The sequence below is a fragment of the Peromyscus californicus genome, unplaced genomic scaffold (genome assembly GCF_007827085.1).
Source record: "Peromyscus californicus insignis strain IS unplaced genomic scaffold, ASM782708v3 Scaffold_6__1_contigs__length_162567912, whole genome shotgun sequence".
In the NCBI taxonomy this organism is placed as follows: domain Eukaryota; kingdom Metazoa; phylum Chordata; class Mammalia; order Rodentia; family Cricetidae; genus Peromyscus; species Peromyscus californicus.
In genome coordinates this window covers 155759423-155779814 of record NW_026294584.1, presented here as the reverse complement: position 1 = coordinate 155779814, position 20392 = coordinate 155759423, and the positions used below count along the sequence as shown (strand labels likewise).

At 39.7% G+C, this 20392-nt stretch overlaps 1 long non-coding RNA gene across 1 annotated transcript in view; it reads right to left on the bottom strand.

Annotated features, from left to right (window-relative positions):
• Window positions 1-440: 440 nt before the first annotated feature.
• The window catches only part of LOC128099972 (uncharacterized), a 75446-nt gene continuing 55494 nt past the window's right edge, over window positions 441-20392 (bottom strand). The window contains exon 3 of the long non-coding RNA XR_008214628.1: window positions 441-542. This is a non-coding gene — a long non-coding RNA (uncharacterized LOC128099972). The remainder of the gene's footprint in view (window positions 543-20392) is intronic.

Genomic DNA, 20392 nt, shown 5'->3' with positions numbered 1-20392 from the left:
TATCTCTCATCTTTCCACAAAACACTGCTGTAACATCTACCTGCCACCCTCCACCTTCACTGTGAAATACTCCCCCTCCCCCTTCTCAGTACTTACACGGTTTCCAAGGCTTTCAAGTAGAAACTGCTGTTGTTAAGAGAATTACCACAAGCTACAACAGCCAGGCTCAAAACTGCTGGATTCAATAAAATAGTCTCAACCAGGGGATGCCTGCCTCCTGCCGGAACATTTGGCAAATGAGACATTTTTGGTTGTCATAATATGGCAGATGCAACTAGCATCTATGGGTAGAAGCCAGAGGTGCTAAATATATCACAGTGCCCAAGACAATTCCCATACCAAAGAATTTCCGAACTCAATTTTCAATAATACTGGGGCTGAGGAACTGATTAAAATAGTCTTAAGTAGAATGAAAGAGAGCCACATGCCTGTGTCACTCACTTATGTCTTTAGAAATCTGTGTCTTCTGTGGCAGTTAGAATGTGATGTCCTCCACAGGCTTAGGTATCTGAACACTCTTGGTCCCCAACTGGTGGCTCCACCTGAGAAGAGGGCAAAACTTTTAGGAGTGAGTCACTGGGGATAGCCTTGAGAATTTTCAGCATGGTCCCAGTTCATATCCTCTCTGCTTCTTTTTTTTTTTTTTTTTATTAATTTATTTTGCAATACAATTCAGTTCTACATATCAGCCACGGATTCCCTTGTTCTCCCCCCTCCCGTCCCCCTCACCTTCCCCCCGACCCCCCCCCCCCCCCCCCATTCCCATCTCCTCCAGGGCAAAGCCTTCCGCACAGACTGAGGTCAACCTGGTAGACTCAGTCCAGGTAGGTCTAGTCCCCTCCTCCCAGGCCGAGCCAAACAATCCTGCATAGGCCCCAGGTTTCAAACAGCCAACTCATGCAATGAGCACAAGATCTGGTCCCACTGCCTGGATGCCTCCCAAACAGATCAAGCCAATCAACTGTCTCATCCATTCAGAGGGCCTGATCCAGTGGGGACCCCTCAGCCATTGGTTCATAGTTCATGTGTTTCCATTCATTTGGCTATTTGTCCCTGTGCTTTATCCAACCTTGGTCTCAACAATTCTCGCTCATATAAACCCTCCTCATTCTCGCTAATTGGACTCCCAGAGATCCACCCGGGGCCTAGTCATGGATCTCTGCATCCAGATCCCTCAGTAGTTGGATGAGGTTTCTGACCTACTCTGGTGATGGGATGGCCAAACACCCTAATTGTTGTGCTAGAAACCTCTCTGCTTCTTAACTGTGGATGTAATGTGAGCAGCCAGCTTCCTGCTCCTGCTCCCATGCTTCCCAATTCATGTCAAACTGTGAGCCAAGTAAACCCTTCACCCTTCGATCACTTCTTATCGGGGATTTTGTTGTTGCAACAAGGAAAGTACATAACCAATACACCTTCTGCCCTAGTCTCATAACTGATGCACCCTCTGCCCTAGTCCTGTTCTGCTGCTGTGACAAACTACTTCTATAAAAATCAACTTAAGGAAGAATGGGCTCACTGCAGCTTACAAACCCAAGTTACGGTTCATCATTATGAGGAAGTCAAGGCAACAACTTCAGACAGCCAGTCATATCCCATGCACAAAGAAACGAACACATACAGGCTCATTTGCTTGTGCTCAGATCCATTTCTCCATCTTATACAATTCAGGATTCCCTGCCTAGGAATTGGTGCCAATCACGGTGGACTTGGTCTTCCCAAATCAATTAAGGCAATCAGAAAAGTTATCTAAAAACATGCTCACAGGCCACACTGATCTTCCAAGGTCATTCTAGGTTGTATCATGTTGACAGCTAAAATTAACCACAAGACCCTCAGATCTATTATCGGCCTGTAATGTTAGCTTGTATGTTTTCCTTATGCATTGGATTCTGATATTCAACAGAGATAGGTCTATATTACTCTGTATAAGCCTACATACTTCTTAAGCATGTGAAGTACTTCTATATTGTATTTTACTCTTTATAAGTAGTCCAGGTCTTATTTAACATTGACTTCTGAGAAGATCGTGTAAGGGAGTCCACTCTTTATGTGGTAGAGGAGCATCAGAACACCCAACCTAGACCAGGAGGAAAATAAGAGCCAGTGAGACTGTGCTGTCAGATCCACAGCCCCTGTCAACAGTAAGGTTTACTTTCTCTTTCTCCAGCCATTTTTCCAGACAGAAACTTGGTGTGGACAGGACTTAATTTTATGTTTGCGGCATCCATACCTCTTAATGAGGCATAATCACAGTGTAGACACCCAGAGCTTATTAGATGAATAAATCAGTGGATGAATGTCAACAAGAGACAGACCAGTCCCCTTGGCCATGGTGGGGATACCATGTATGAGTTCAGTAACTAACCAGCTCTAACACCATATGCATACTCCAAAAACTAAGCCAGTGGGGATTTTTGTAAAATAAGAACTCTCCTCAGAGGAGAACAAACAAGTACTAAGAAATCCCAAAGCATATATCTTAGCACAGAAATACTGAGCTGCTTACTATACAGCAGTTATGAGATCCAAATAATTCATTGGCAATAAGATTGTTATATGCCATCAAGGTTAAAGAAAATCTATCCAGAACCTTTAGGAAGATGCCTCTCTCTCTCTTGTCTGCATCTTGTGTCTCTGAGACACAATATGTGGTGGGATCGTGAAGGCTGATGACTTTAAGGCACAGCCTGAGCTAGATTTCTTTGGATAGAATTCATCTGTTATATTGGAAAGAACTTTAAAATGTAACGCTCATTTAAAAAAAATGCCCACTTAAGAAGAATCTCTTAACTTTCCTCTGAGTTCTGGTGTTTTTCAATGACTTTATCTTTCATGGATTATATTGACTTGTTATATGACTGTTAAAAACCTGTCACATCTCATTTCACACACCACTATTTTAAACGATGAGTGATGTCCATACACACACAGAGACAGAGCGTTGATAAGTTGATTTTCTGAAATGAAAGACGTAAGTAGTCATTTCCATTCAGTTCTGCAATTAAAAATACCCTATTGAATTTTCATTATATACATTTTGTTTGTTTGCTTGTTTATAGGGTCTTACTCTGTAGCCCAAATTGGTTTGAACTTATGGCAATTCTCTTGTGTCTGTCTACCTCTCGAGCACTAGGAAATATAGGTGTGAGCCATCAACCGGAATTTTAAATACTGAAATTATGCTAACAACCATAAGGTATATTTGATCAGTCGTAGAAAGCATGTTTAAGGCTGGGTGGCAGTGGTGCACACCTTTAATCCCAGCACTTGGGAGGCAGAGCCAGGCAGACCTCTGTGAGTTTGAGGCCAGCATGATCTACCAGAGCGAGATCCAGGACAGGCACCAAAACCACACAGAGAAACCCTGTTTCAAAAAACAAAACAAAAACAAAAAAGAAAGCATGTTTAAAACATGGATTCCATCTGTGGGGACTATTTGGTATTAATGTGGGCTCCACCCTTGCCCGTACCTAGGTGTCCATGCAAGACAGGACTCCAGTGAAACGTGAATACTGTAGTTAGTGTCCCCAGAATAAAGGCAGCTGCTTCTTGCTGGGTCTCCCTCGCACTCCGAAAGACAGACGATGGGGGGAACTCACACAAACAGAAGGGAAGGTGTGTGAATCTGTTAAATGTGCACAAAGTGCACCTACAAACTACATAAGCAGAACTTCTGCCCTTGTAGGGGATCCTGCCTCGGTAGCAGATAAATAGGTAAACAAATAACTGTAGTAATGGGAGATGAATGGCCTATGAACAAAGAAAAGAACTGGGTCAGAATATTGGCTGAAAAGTAAATACATAAAGAATGAATCAAGGAAAAGTGTTTTGTGCTGAAATACTCTTTCATCAGGCTCTCACAGTGCTTCTTTATTTCTAAGATATGCACAAATAAAAAGCTGGTGGCTTAATTCTCAACCTTTATTTTGTCAGCATTTAATAAATGGAATTACCCCAACTTACATCAGTGAAAGTGTATGCAAATATAAATGATGAGATAAGAGCAAGCCTAATCTGAAATCCTCAGGAAGGATCCAGTTTCCCTTGGAGGACACTCAACTCTCACTGGAATTCTGTTTCTGTCATCCTCGACAACGTTGCATTGTTAATAGACACACTGATTCCACTGTCTGTCAACTGGAGTCCAGGAAACCCATGCACACTCAAAGGACTGGTTCCAGAGGCAAGCAGGGTAATAGCCACATGCTCAGCATGGGCACAGTTTTATTTGACAAGGCAGTATCATTACATATTGCATGTCAAGTCGGAGGAAGTGGCTCAGCAGTTATAGGCACTGTCTGCTCTTGCAGAGGACCAGGGTTCTTTTCCCAGCACCCACATGCTAGCTCACAACCATCTGTAACTCCAGTGCCAGGGGAATCCAATACCTTCTTCTAACCTCTGTGGGCAGCAGGCAGAAACATGGCACATATACAGAGATGCAGGCAAAACATTAATACACATAAAATAAACAATTCTAAAAGAAAAATATCTGAGAACCCTAAGAATGTATCAGTTTATGCCCATGGACCCAGTACTCAGAGGCTGAGGCAGGAGGATTTCATGGGTTTGAGGTCAGCCTTGGCCACATAATGAGTTCCAGACCACCCTGGAAATACAGGCCAGTCAGTCTATAGGCTACAGATTCAGACCTGTCTCAATCATTCATTCATTCAATTAATAAGTAAATCTTTCAGGAAATCAACCCAAATATCAAAATTGCCCAGTGAACTGCACATGGGTGTAGATGTATCCAACCTTCTTATTAAATAAGAAACACAGAACCAATGCAAAGAAGAAAGCCAAGAGGTCAGAGCTAAGAGCTAAAACCTTACCCTTCCTCCTGTGGTGGTCCTACCTCTCCGAACCAGAGCTACCCCTGTGTTAAAGTCTTTATATAGAGTTCCTGTCCTGCCTTCTCATTGGTTGTAAACCCAATCACATGACCGCCTCCTCACAGCCTGTCTGTATAGGCCTCCAGGTTTTCCATGATTGGTATTAAGATTAAAGGCATGTGTATCCAATAATGGCTGTATCCCTGAACACACAGAGACTTACCCAGCTCTGCCTACCAAGTGCTGGAATTACAAGCGTACACTACCACTGCCCTGCTTTCCTATGGCTTGCTAATAGCTCTGACCCCCGGGCAACTTTATTTATTAACATACAAATAACATTTTAATACAAATAAAATATCACCATACATGGGGACTATCGTTTCTATTTGAGTTCACTCCTAAAGCCAGGCTATGGTAGTGGGTCCTACTGCTCGAGGACCACAGTTGACCAAGTCAAGTTTTTATTCCAGGCAGCCTTTGTCTACGAGGACACTAGAAAGCAACAGATTTGCCCCAGAGTGGTTCCCTGTAAACCTAGCTAACTTTTTACCTGCAAGTTGCACTGAGGCGAATTTAAAATTTCTCCCAATAATATCATATGTGTGTGCTAAGTACACACACATCCATACATAGAGTGATGCTCATCAAACCCAGTAAGATGGGTCCCGCTCACTGGGACTTTTGTGACAGCCCCTGCTTGTCTGTGCCCCCACTAGGACTAGAAGCACCTAGGCCTGATTTCAATCTCTATGTATGTTCCTCTACTTTTGTTGTTTTTATTTATTATTTATTTTTGACATTTGATCTCACACTCAGGCCAAGCTGTGAGAAAGCTCATTTAGTAGCCCAGACTGGCCTCACCTTCTAACTGCTGGGATTACAGTGATGTGCCATCAATGGCTGACTTTACTACTATAAATTCTAGTGAAAATTTCAGTATCAAATGTAGCACAATGTAAAGATATTTTAAGAACTATTGTTAATGTGTTTTCTCTTTACATTGTTACAGATTTTTTCATAACTGTTTCACATTTTACCAATAATATTACATTTGCTATTGATCCATTTACAGAATCTATTTCATAAAATTATAGTAATTCTTTCACTCATCTAACATTTACATGGTAAGAAAACCCATTTGTACATTCTGATATGGCTATTTATCTGAAGTGGTCTGATACGCTTTAATGAACACATCCCATGACATTAATAAATAGCCAAACAGTTTCAATCTGTATTCAATGATTTTTGTTTAGTATTATTTGATTTTCAATTTTATTTTACTAATTTATAGGAAGGTAATTATTTTCTACAATATTTTCCTTACATAAAAAATTTAGGGGGTTGGAGAGATGAGTCAGTAGTTGAGAACATTTATTGCTCTTCCAGAGGAACCAAATTCAGTTCCCAGCTCCCACATGAAGGTGAGGTGTCCAGAATGACTCACAACTGCAAGTATCTCTGGTTCCAGGGGATCTGATGTTCTCTTCTGGCCTCTGTGGGCACCCACACACCTGTGTTCATGCACATGCACACGCACACAAACACATATAATAAATAAATAACAAAATAAATGATTTAAAGAATTTAGATAGCAATGTTTAAAATATAGTCATTAGCCAAGCATATAAAATGAAATACAATTCCCAGTCCAATGCTTAATTCTTAAGAACTTGAATAAAATACTGTGTCTAATTCCTTCCTAGACCATATTTAAAAGTGTACATTACCTCTTTCAACAACCTAAGAAAATAAACATTATCTCAGTTTTCCACATAAGTCAGTGACACTCTGAAAATGCAAATTAAGTAGTTACCAATGTCACTGTGAATAGAGGAGGAGGCTGGGGAGTCAGAAAGTTTAATCACGTTCTCAAGATGGTGTCATCAGACCTTCACAGCTCTAGATCCAAAGGGTTCATTGTCTTGCATGCTCTGCATGTGGGTACGGAGACTTCTACACTTCACTCACTAACCATCTCCTCAACAATGAGTGCTGATTTTGCTTCCAAAGGATTTCTACTCATTGAATTCTTGGCCCATTCATTTCTTATGTAAGAATGCAATATTACAACAGGAAAAAGAATATACCTATGTCTCCTTCAAAACTCAGACAACCGTAACATAAGGAAATTCAACTCCATGGAGAGCTTTGTAGCTGAAGCTAAGTTTAAATAATCTTTCTGGGCTTTTGAGATTAGCCTTGATCTGTGCCCCTGCATCGTTCCGTTGCCATCTGAGTCCTGGTGCAGATGTGGATGGAGGATAGATGAGGTGACGGTGTTAATTGGGATACAGATGTTCAGTGAATAGAATATGGATTGGATGCAGATGAAAGTCTAGTGGTGCCTCACTCACTAATTAGCCCCTCAAAGACCATTGGAGGCAATGTGGAGAAGTCTACCCTGCTATTGCCTGCGCAGGTTAATAAGATGCTTACTTAACAGGTTAATAAAAAGGTTAATAAGAAGGCCCACAAAGGTCTTCCATCAGCAAGTCAGAATAAAACTCTAGTACTGGGTTTTCTCTAATGTTTTCTTTAGGCTATTATGAGTAAGCTTATATATAACCCAGGTGAAAAGATAACAATCTAACAGCAAGAAAGAGATTTTTTTTAGAAACTTACTAAGTTCCCCCATTATCAGTGGCCATTCTAATTGTAGTCCCATTAAATATTCAAATGCTACTGAAATAATAAATCTTCTTCTCTTTAAAATGTGGCTTTTTAATTGAAAGAAAAATGTACAAAGGCACCAGGCTCTTTTATTAGTGGCTCTCTGATTTAGTTGGAAGTTGAGAACTCCAATTCTTCTTTCTAACTTCCCCCAGCTCGGGAAGATGTAGATCTCCTTGGCACAGTTGCTGTGTAAAATATTCTGAGATAGAATTTTTTATCATAATTAATAATAGATGAAAATTTCTAAGGTTTTGATGTTCTAAACTCTATGCTGTTTGATTTCAATGTCTTTATAGTTGTTTTTCTAGGAAGTCTCAGCCCCTTCCTATTGGTATGAGTTACTCATCTTTTTCTTCTAGATTGAGCTGATGTGGTTTTCCCCTTTTTTGTCCATATCTTCACGTCTCATTTGTGTATATATCTTCATAACACAACCAGTTCTACTAAAATGACATAGGACTGCAAGTTTTTGAAGTTCTAGTTGGAATTTCAAGTGCAACTTAGACATCTACTAATCCTACCATATCCTGCTGTATGCATGCCTATGATAACGAACTCTTGGAGGTGGGTAGGCTATGTGCTCAGAAACTTCCTTAGTTCCCAAGCAAACACCCATTTTTTTTGTGGCAGATATCAAGGTTAATTTGTCAACCTTGATAACTATAAAGGAATCAGCCCTGATGCTTGGATTATCCTGTCACTATATTATTTTTCTTATACATTTATCTCAAGAGCCATTGTTTGGAACCACCTAAAATGGAAAGCTGAGACATGGCTTCCATACTTGCAATATAGACAAGGAGTTAAAAAGTTTTCAAAGTTTCGAATCCAGAGAAGTCATTTAAAAAGTGAGATTTCGGGGGCCAGGGAGAAGGCTCAGTTGGTAAAGTGTTTGCAGTGTAAGCATGAGGACCTGAGTTTGGATCTTCAGGATCTACTTAGAAAGCCAGATGCATCTGTAACCCCATCATGGGGAAGGCAGGAACAAGAGGATTCGCTAAGGCAATGTAGTCACTTGGCTAACTCCAGGTTTAAGAGAGAGACCCTGTCTTGAAAAACAAGGTGGGGGAGAGCAATTGAGGAAGACAACCGATATTGACCTCTGCCTTCTAAGTGCACATGCACATGCACATACACAGACACACACAGACACACACACACACACACACACACACACACACACACACACAAAAAAAAAAAAAAAAAAAAAAAAAAAACACACACACTCAAACATAAACATGTATTCCATAAAATGGCTCAATTTCACTGTAGTTTCCTCTCTTTGAAACAGAGGTTCCCCTTGTCCTAGGCAGCAACATAGTTTATCATCTTGGAGTCCCTTGTCTCCTCCCTTGCTGATGTCCACAACCCAACTGTCAATTTGCACCTCGACAAAGGAATAGCCTCATTTCTTTGATGTCCAATTACCAATTTGCACCTTTGAAGGCATGTGATGCCCAGAACACTTACTGTGTTTCTGTGCATTTGTGGGAAATGATGACCTTCTCTGCTTTCAACATGTGGGATTAGAATTAAGGCAGAACTTAGGAAGGTTGTTTTGTTTGGTTTGGTTTGGTTGTTTTGAATCCCTCTACATCTCCATTTATAAGACTGCAAATTTCACTCAATATTTTAGTCAAAAGAATCATGAATCATGGCAAAGTATAGTTATTGTAAGAAAACCAGTGTGACTGGCCAATGTTATTTTTCATCATTATAACTTCATAAATAACCCCCTATTTTTTCTTCTGATAACTTCAGGCAATGTTCTTTCACAAGTATAGGCCTGTAAAAACTACACTTGGGTGGGCTATGGTCACTGCCATACAGTCAGGCAAATCTCACTTCATAATTCTTTCTCAAGAATTAGAAAAATGTTTAGTGAGAAAATGCATTTTCTGCAAAAGACTGCATTGCTGAATGTTTGCTGGGAAATAAAAAATCACGTGTTCTGTAAATTGAGGCATTTCTGTTCTCAAGACATGATCGTTTTTTTCCTGGAAGCCTCAGCTGGCAAAGTGTTCCTGACATGTCATGAGGCTTCTTCGTCATAGCTTATCCTGTGAACAGCCATTTTTACATCCTTAGTTTTGGTCTGAGCACCTGGCAGCCAATCCTTTGTAAGTCGTGAAAATGTAACTTACATAGTCAGATGCCACAGGAGGTGAAATGTGCTTTTTCCAGTTTTCAGTAAAGACGGTGTTATTCTCTTTAGTGAAAGGTGGAGGGTGGGTGTATACATTGGGATATATAAACACACCAGAACTGTTTGTAAAAGCCACATGTTGATTAATTGCAAAACATACGTGAAAGTTTGAAGAGATGAGATTTACAACTAAGCAAATAAAAAAATCAGTAAATTTAATATTAAGAAATAGAGATTCCTAATACAATCATTCATTTGACTCTCCAAATATTATACACAAGCTTTCATTTTGTTCTTTATTTTAGTGGACTATATTTCCACTTACATGTTTATCCTATACTTCTGTCCCTATGATATCAAGAGCTTCTAGAAAGAATTATAATGAATAATGTGAGAGCTTTTAAATATGTATTACTTAAATGTTTTTAAGATGCTCACCTGGTAGACTCCAGGCATGGCTGGAGAGAAGGAAAGATTTAATAAAAACTATCCATTGGCTGAAATGCTGAAGAGGATGCAGGAAGATCAAAATTGTCCTCTGTCCCTGGAAGGGGTTCGAGTGTGTAGAAACAAGCCTGCTGCCCATATTGAAACAAAAGGAATGGGAAATGGTTTTGAATTATAGAGTAATTAGAAAAGATTCCTTTGTTTGCTTTTTAAGACACAGTCTCACGTATCTCGTGGTGGCTTAAAATTCCATATGTAGGCAAGGATAAATCTGAATTTCTGATCTTCCTGCTTCCCCTCGTAAATGCTGGGATTACAGGACTGTGTAACCACACCCAGTTCAAGCAATGCCGAGTGTTCATGATCTGTGCGGGTTACATTTTGTCAACTTGACACAAGCTAGAGTCATGTAGGAATGAGGAACTTTAATTGAAGGATTGCCTCCATGAGATTTCCTGTAGTCAGTTCTGTGGGGCATTTTTTTTTTATTAGTGACTGATGTAGAAGGGCCTAAACCACTATAGGAAGTGCCACCCCTGAGCAGGTGGTCCTGGGTTTTATAAGAAAGCAGGCTGAGCAAGCCCTGGGGAACAAGCCAGTCAGCAGCACCCCTCTGTGGCCTCTGCTTCAGTCCCTGCCTCAGGTGCTTGTCTTGAGTCCCTGCTCTGACTCCCGTTGGTTACGGACTTGATCACAATCAGAATGTAGAAGCCAAACAAACCCTTTCCTTACTCTGTTGTCTCCACAGCCACAGAAAGCGAACTAGGATCGGCTCAAACCTGGGCTTCACACATGCTCCATAGGCTCTCTGTAAACTGAGCTGCATCCCCAGGAGAGTGAGGCATTCTTTGTACAATTATTCAGTGTGTTATTACTCTTTACATTTCACCCCCATCCCACCCCATATTAAACCTTATCAGCAATTTCTTAGAACCTCACAGGATCAAAAAATCACCACCTTGATGTTCTTTCTGCCTAAATGTTGTAGCTGAAATTGCTAAAGAGCCGTGTTTTCTGTTGCAAGCAAATACACAAGAAAATTCAAGCATAATAGTAACAGTGAGGTAGAGTGGGTGCATTGAGACTGCTCACATGCCGGCACTTGCATTCAAAGTTCTACAGTACATTATCCCAGTTAAACTGGGTGTTCATACTAGAGAGTTTGTTTACTCACATTAGAGATATCCCAAGAGATTTGGGATAGACCAGTCAAAGATCAAACTTCCAGAAAAAGGGATGTCTGATCCAGAGCCTCCAATCTTTGTTTTTTAGTGTTTTTAACTATTTATTTTTATTTATGTATGTAACTGTGTATGCCTGCTTGTCTGCATGCACACCATGGGCATGCAGTGAACACGGAGGTAAGAAGAAGGTGTCTGTTCCCCTGTAACTAGAGTCACAGGAGGTTGTGAATGAACTGTACAATTCAGGAGCTGGGAACAAAACTCGTGCTCTTAACCCACGAGTCATCCCCAGCCTCAGGCATACAATATCAATCACTGGATCCCACTGTTTTAAGATCTTGCTCAAAACAGAAGTAAGGGTTATGATTTCTACCATGAATCAGAGACTTAGGAAGCAGCAAAAATTAAGTGTCTGGACACTGAGTCGGGTGCTGTCCATCCCTTCTGGAAACGGAGCCTGACACTGAAAAAGATCTCTGGACATGAAGAAATTAGCCAGTAGTGTGACTAGAAGACAACCCTCCTGAACCTGTCCATCTCTGCTCTACTGAAGAGTTCATTCATCTTGTAATATTTATGGCTAGCATATTTAATACAGCCTGTGAAGCACCAGTGGGCACAAGTCTTAACTCACATGGTCAATGAAGAAATAAGAACAAAAATACTAATAGGCCCAGCACAGGCCACAGTGTTGGATTGTGACAAATGAGTTCTGCATGTCTAGTATCGAGCAAAAAAACATGACTTGCATATATGATACAGGTGTAAAAAAAGTACTATGCAAAAATTAAAGGCTTCAATTTAGGTAACTGTACACATACCCTGTGATCCATGGCACACTGTGAAGAACTTTCTTAAACACAGTCTATGTCTGACCAACTCAGTATACTTATATACCCTGACTACATCTATATTTTTTCCTGAATATATATGCATGTGATGTACACACACACACACACACACACACACACACACACACACATATATATATATATATATATCCCATGATGCCACTCTGATGTTAAAGGCAAACAAATGAAGAATAGTAAAATCACTTCAATCACTCCTTGCAGGGCTTTGGAAAAGTTTATCATTTATTTCTCTTTGATTCAGTCTACTCACAGAGCTTCCAGGAACAGGAAAGTCTACTAAGGATGCATTTATGTTCATGAACATGTGAAATAGTTCAAAGGATATAGTCCCTGCCCTCAGGAAGCTTTCAACGTGGTGTCATTTATATATCAATTACCTTTCACTTCTCCTGATTAAAGTTACTATTTAAAACATTTAATTACAGTCAATTAATTTGCATACTAACAACAATTATACTTTTCCAATGGATACCTGCAAATTATCTTTAATAAAATTTACTGTTATTGAATATAGCATAAAGAACATCAAAGACTTTAAATTCTAAGTAAAACTACAGGTTGCTTACCTCAAATATGTATCATTATCCCCTATATAACATTATAGGGTAAGCTTTTTAAATGTATGTGATCTTTGAGTCAAATTCCTTATGCATTACTTTAAAATTCTGTTCTAAGACAAAAATAACTCAACTGCTACAATACCACATCTCTAAAGTATGCACTTCTTTACCACCTGAACCCATAAACTTCCCTGCCCTGTTAGTTCTCTTTTATCAGAGACTGGCAGAAGTTGACAATGTAATATGTGGGAAATGCTTAAACCAGCAAAGCTGATAACTAGTCATGTTTTAAATTTAATACATGCACCAGTTAAGAACACAAAAAACTGATCAATTAAAAAATGAATGGCTCTTTGAAGTTTTCTTTGTAAAATGATGCTCACTGTTTCTGAAGAATTTAACCTGAAGTTATATTCATTAGAGGCTCAGATTTCCTACTACCTGGTAACCGTAAGTCCTCTAATGTCTTAAAAATATATACATCATGGAGAAAGGAGGATGTCAGGAGCACAGGAGGGACAGGAAAGTTGGCAGAGAAGAAATCCAAAGCAGCCGGGAACAGCTTTGAGGAACATGTGGGCCTCAGAGAGGGAGGTAACTCAGGGAAGGTGTTTTATACACAAAGACAGCGTGAGAGAAAGGTGACAAGATAGAGGTGATACCAAGCAGGTTCCAAAGAAAGTTCCAAGCTTTTCCTGTCTAAATTAGGACTGCCACCCATGCCAAGAGTTCTTTACTTTCATTATAATCAGGCCACTGTGCTACACAGGAAAGTCATTGGGATTTGGAGATGGAATTAGTTAAATTTTCTAATGGAAGGATAAAATACTGACTGAAGAAACTTTTTTGTTGTTTTGTTTTCTTTTTTTTGTTTTAGGTGACATGGTCTCTCTGTATAATCCTGGCTGTCCTGGAACTCACTATATAGACCAGGCTGGCCTCAATTGTAAACAGGAACTTTTTGTTTGGGTTCACAGTTTAAGGAGATACAGCCAATTGTGGAGGGAAGGCATGGTGGCAGGTGACCCCCATGGTGGCAGAAATATGTAGATGAGATTCCTTGCCTACTCAGATCTTGGTGGAACAGGAAGTAGCGGATAGACAGGAAACAGAACCAGGCTATAAAACCTTGAGGGCAACCCCTAGTGACCCACATACTCCAATTTCTGACTGCCAAGATCCCAGGGTATCCTTCTTAAACCACCAAGGTGACCACACCAGAGAAATATGGCAAACTTCGGCCAGGGTGGATGCCAGGTCACAGTGACCAATCAGTTTTAGTGATGAAAACATGATCGCCATGCCCTCTGACCTCGTCTACTGTGACATCTTCTATGTCAGCTACACAAAGGGCAGATTTTGCAGTGTTTACCACTTTGGTAACTAACCATGCTCTTTGGCAACTAGTCAATGTATTGTCCATGTGTACAAGTATTTAGGGTAAAACATATCTACAATGTGTTATTGGACAGAGTATTAGTCTAGTCTCTGGGAGCTCAATGAAGATGTAACCAATACTAAGAAAGTACCTTCTAGGGATCCTAAGAACTCTCATGTGTTTATATCACCCTTTGAAGCTTAAGGACACTGAATGACCCTGTGTGTGTTCGTTACAAAATTCTGCATGTACTTTATAATATTTCATTGCGTGATATTAGATCTTTGATAACAGGAAAATGATCGTTTATGTCCTAAAGACACCATGAAAATTTCAATTATAAATTTGGTTTAAATTTCAAGCTTTCCAATGACTATGATCACCCTACTAAAGCTATTTCCTGTCATAAAATTCATTTTTAGTAGGTGACTTAGCTAGAAGAAAACAATCTATCATTGTGGCTCCTATCTTTAATTCCTGTGTGCTGGGGGAAGAGTTACCTGACTCCTCCAAACTTCTCTGCTTTTCTCTGTCTGCATTTTTAATTCCATACTGAATTGTTCATTGAAAGTTTAAAAGCATCATATAAATCCAAACTAGATTAAAGATACTATATAGTTGACTCTTACAAGAAAAAGTTGTGTCCAAATGTTAAAGAAGGCCACAATGAACCCAGAAATGACAGGCTGCCTGTGCCACTACTTTGACTAACAAAGAAAATGGATAATTTGGTGGTGAGGGTTCCCTTCTTCCATTTAGGGAAAAGGGATATTTTTTAAATTTGCTTGGCTAGTCTTAGTTCCTTAAGCAGAAGTATTGTAGAAGTGAAGAAGTTATGCCCAAGATTTCTGTCCTCACTATGTAGTGACAGTTCTGCAGTTACCAATGACATCAATCTTACCATCTCAATCAGGACCATCCAAGTCATAGAGACTTCCTCATTTCTAAGACACTATGATAATATGTGTATGGTTGTTCAAATGAAAATGGATGGCTCATAGAGGGTGACACTATTAGGAGGTGTGGCCATGTTGGAGTAGGTGTGACATTATTGGAGGAAGCGTGTCACTGGGTGTGGACTTTGAGGTCTCAGATGCTCAAGCCAGGCCTAGTGTGGCATTCTCTTCCTGTTGCCTGCAGATCCAGAGGCAGAATGTTCAGCATCATGTCTGTCTGTATGTTGCCATGCTTCCAGACATGATGAAAATAGACTAAAACTCTGCACTCTAAGTCAGCCCCAATAATTGTTTTCCTTTATAAGAGTTGCTGTGGCCATGGTGTCTCTTCACAGCAATAGAAACCCTAACTGAGACAATACACTTCCCTTTCCTTCCTTCTTCTTTTCTTTCCTTCACTCCTTCCTATTCCTGTTCATATCTGATTTCATTCCATTTTCCTTTGTTGACTTCTTTACTGTTCAGCTTTAAAGTATCAGTATTCCCCAAGGCATGACACATGGGTCTCATTCTACACAGCCTTTTTATGTAACTAGTCAGACCCAGAGTTTTAAAGTACATATATATCCAGCTAATACTACCTAATTTTCAATCTTTAATGAAAGATTAATATATCTAACTCTTCATACGCTATTTCTCATCTGGAAGACAAAATGTACCTCAAAGTCAACATGCCAATGATAAACTCCCACACCCCGATCTCCTCCATTTCAGTAAACAGGATCCTTATCCACTCAGCTGATCAACTCAGAACTTCAAGTATATTCCTGATAGCCCTTCATGGATTACACAGATTTTATCTGTCCATCTAATCTATCATGTGCCTTTCATCTGTTCCCTTCTAACAACTCTAAAACACCTGGGTTGCAGATTTTATCTCCATAACTGACTCCACTTCCTCCATCTCCACCTCACCATCCCAATTCTTTCTTGAAACCTCTCAAGTAAAAACCAGATAACATCCCTTCTTGGACTCGTTCTTCATCACAGTCAAAACAGTGATAAAATGCCCAGACAGTCCAGACTAAAAGCAAGCTATGAAAGAAATGGAAGGGTTTACGTTAGCTTACAGTTCCAGAGTGACAGAGTCCATTATCACTGGGAAGGCATGATAACAGGAATGCTAGCCAGCCTAGCAGCAAGGAAACAGAGAGGTCACATTTTATCCACAAACAGGAAGCAATGAAAGAAAACAGGAAGTGGGGCCAGGTTATAAACCCTTAAAGGCCACCCCAGTGAGTACCACCTCCAGCAAGCATCCAACTCCTAATGGTTCCATAAACTTCCCCAACAGTACCACCAACTGGATATCAAGCACTCAAAACATGACCTTGGGGGGTGTTTCTAGTTGAAACCACTATACACTGGCAGAGAATCTGAGTCCCCATGAATGCAAGACTTTATCTTGCATTCCCCTCCCTGTCGTTCACTAGATGTAGCCTTTTTAATTTAAATATGCCTAATTATTGACTGACTTCTAGAGAGTACATCACTCCCCCCGCCCCCAGATGTTCATGTTCTCTATATTATTTTGATCTTATCTCCAGGCCTCTCTTCCGAAAGGCCTTTTTGACCAATTGGTCTAACAGAGTCTTCCCCCACGTGATTGTCTCTTGTACACCTCCACGTTTTGTTCTCTTTACTCTTACCACAACATGGAACCATCTTGTCCACTTATTTACTGATATTTCCTGTCTCCCTTTCTTTGTGGTAAGCATCAGAAAAGGAGGTTACTTTCTTTGAATCTGACTTAGAATGTAAAAAGTTGGTAAATATTCTAATTCAGTGGTTCTCAACATTCTCCAACCCTTATGTTGTGGTGACCCTCAACCATAATTTATTTTCATTACTACTTCATAACTGTAATTTTGCAACTGTTGTGAATTGTAATGTAAATATCTGAGCTGAAGGATGGTCTTAGGTGACCCCTATGAAAGGGTCATTTGACCCCCCTGCAAAGGGGTTGAAATCCATAGATTGAGAATCATTGTTCTAATTGATTTACTTGTAGCTAATTATTTGAAATTATCTATATTATGCATATATACAAAATTTATGCACATATATGGCAAGCATTTGTGTCCTCTTAATTTAATATGTAATATATAAACACAGTTTTTAAAAATATACAAAATCCTCATACCTATATAGGGAGATCAGAGTAGTTAGGATTTTTTAAAAATATTTTATGAATATATGTTGAGATTTAAACTCATGTTTTCTAAAAAGATCACTATTAAACAATGCCCTATAACAAAGATAAGCAGAATATATAGTTATTTTTATTTAATATTAATGCAATTACAATTTACTTGTGTGGTTTTGTCTCTCTGATTCTTGTAATCTCTGCGTGGGAAAATCTTCACACATTGCTGGGCTTGCAAAGTTGAGTCAAAACTCTAAACCCCTAATTACCCCTTATTTGAAGCTAGCATTTTGGAAGGCCTAATATGAACAGTCAGCCAGCCTATCACAGGTAACTTTCTCAGCTTCTATTAGCTCTGTCTCTTGTCCCTTCTATCGCTTAGAGCCCATCTGGCCTGAACAGTGATGGTCAGCCAAAACATGTGATGCTATGAGTCTCTAAATCCACACGAAAAGGGACCAGTATAAGAATAGGCAACAGTACAACAGCAAGCAGGAATATGTTATATTGATAGTCCTTTGTCATAAGGACTTGGTGGCAGACATAGCTTTATTTATGTTCTTGGTCTTCAGAGAGTCTCCACATCAGTCTAGAGAGACAGGGACATAAGCATATAAGGACTCCACCTTACTATACTATCAGCTGCAGTTTACACGAAACCTGTGGCCTCTGCTTGGGGGGTTTGGGGAAGTGCATGGGAAAGAAGTATATGATAGTCTCCATTGTCAACCTGATTGGATTTAAAATCACCTAGGAGATTTGTAAACTATGCTTCTAGGTATTCCTGCAAGGCATTCCCAAGGCATTAGCTGATTTACCCTGAATATGGGTGGCTCTATCCCATGGGCTGGGGACCCTGATGGAACAAGATGAGAAAGGGAGAAAGCTAAAAACTACCTGCTCATATTCCCTCTCTCTTATCTACCCCTCCATCGTGACATGAGACACTCGGTCATGACTTTCTTACCACGATGCACCAAGCCCTCTGATACCATGAGCCAAAATAAAGACTTCCTCCCTTAAGCTGTTTCTGCCTGGTGTTTTAAAGTAACTAATACCACTAGTGGTTGTAGATCAAAGTCCTTTAAATTAAATAATACTTTCATCTAAATAAATATTTAACAGTATTATGTTTGCATGGAACATCTCCTTTGTGTAACAAGATGAGGAAGTGGAACTGACAGACAGCCCAGTGGTTAAGAGTACTAACTGCTCTTGAAGAGGACCTGAGATCAATTCCCAGCATCCATGTGGGAGCTCATAACTGCCTGTAAGTCCAGCTCCAGGAGATCCTATGCCCTTCCTAGCCTCTGTAGCCATCTGTATTCACATGTGCACACCCACACAACAATATGCCTGTCCAGATAATTGACAAGGAAAATAAATCTTAAAACAGAAAGATGAGGGAGGATGGGTTAGTTATCTTAACTGATATGTAATTTCATTGTGTATTCAATGTATTGACCAGATGCGATTATTGCCTGGTAGGAAATAAGGAGTAAAGAAGAAAAGACAAGGCAAAATTTCCCTGCTAAAAATTATACAAAATTTGCCTCAGACAAAAGACTATGAGCAGCAATGGTGATTTTTTTTCCTTTTTGGTTTTTTGAGATAGGGTTTCTCTGTGCAGTTTTGCGCCTTTCCTGGAACTCGCTTTGGAGACCAGGCTGGCCTCAAACTCACAGAGATCCGCCTGCCTCTGCCACCCAAGTGCTGGGACTAAAGGCGTGTGCCACCACCGCCCGGCAACAATGGTGATTTTTAAAAGAGAGTATTATAACAATTAATACTCAAGCATTTTCAAAAACCAATTCATAAGCTTTGATCTGGGATTCACACAGTCAAAGCACAGGCATGTATTGCCTTCAAGTGGGAACAATGGCCTTGGTGGCAAATAAAATGTTCAGGATTTAGAGATTTGAAAGCATGTTATTATTGAGCTGATAAATCATTCCTTCATAAAAAATAAAATGATGTACAGCTCCAAAAACTTAAAGGACTATATCTTAATAATAGGGAATCCAGATAGCAATAAATGCACTATGCAGTATTAAAAAAACATAGTCATATGCTCTGAATTATATTCATAAAACATGTTATAAAGATGTAAAACAATGAATTACAAGTGCTTTAACGATAAAACTTTAATATACACACAATAATATTCACCTAGTACAATCCACTTTTTTTATTGAACATTGTACCAGTGACAATTCAATGAACTCAACAGTAACACAGAAAGTGAGGGACATTCAGTACTATTTTTGTACTATCATTAATTTATTTCAATGGCTAAACCATGCCTTTTAAGAATATGTTAACGGTTGAATTAGCTCTTTCAAAATACTACAAAGTATTATAAAATACTGAGGTAGAATTTCTAAATGGTAGCTAGTAGGTCAGGGAATTATTAAATACTCTTGACACAAAATATGACCCCAATTCACTAGGAGAACTGGCATCTGGGAGTTCCTGGGGAAGACACGGCCTGTTCTTGCCTTGCTTTCCCGAGACCTTTCTTTAGTGTGGTTGTAAGAATACAGAGGTCAGGATTAGTTTAACTAGGATCTGTTCTTTACTCAATGCTGTGTATCAAACCCCAAACCTCTCACATGTGCAGTTAGGGGAGCACTCGACCACTGACATCCATGCCCTGCCCAGATTTCGATAACATCCTAATATCTCAGTGAGGTCATGCATATTCAAGAGTAGAAACCATGGAAAAACTCACTTTAACAAACTCCCTCGCTGAGTGAATTTCTTCTTCTTTGGCTTTATGTATTTATATAAGAGATTAATATTCAGAAGCTTGTTAAGTTGAAGAGCATAAGGTCACAATCAAAGCTCCTCTTTAAATTGCTGTGGCTTTGAGGGCAGTTCAGGGAGGAGAGACACTTGTCAATCAGTAGTACAGGTAGCAGTTGGGTATTAGCAGGCTTTGGGAATGGATCCCTCCCTAATAATCAGAAGCTTGTAGAACCTATGACTGGTCGGTGAAGATGTAACCGTCTTGTTAAATAAGAAACACAGAGCCAATGCAGAGATGAAAGCCCAAGAGGTCAGAGCTAAGAGCTAAAAACCTTACCCTTCACTGCTGCTGTCCTCTTCAGCCAAGAGAACTACATCCTGTGTATCTGTCTTCATATAGACTTTCTGTTCTGCCTTCTCATTGGTTGTAAACCCAAC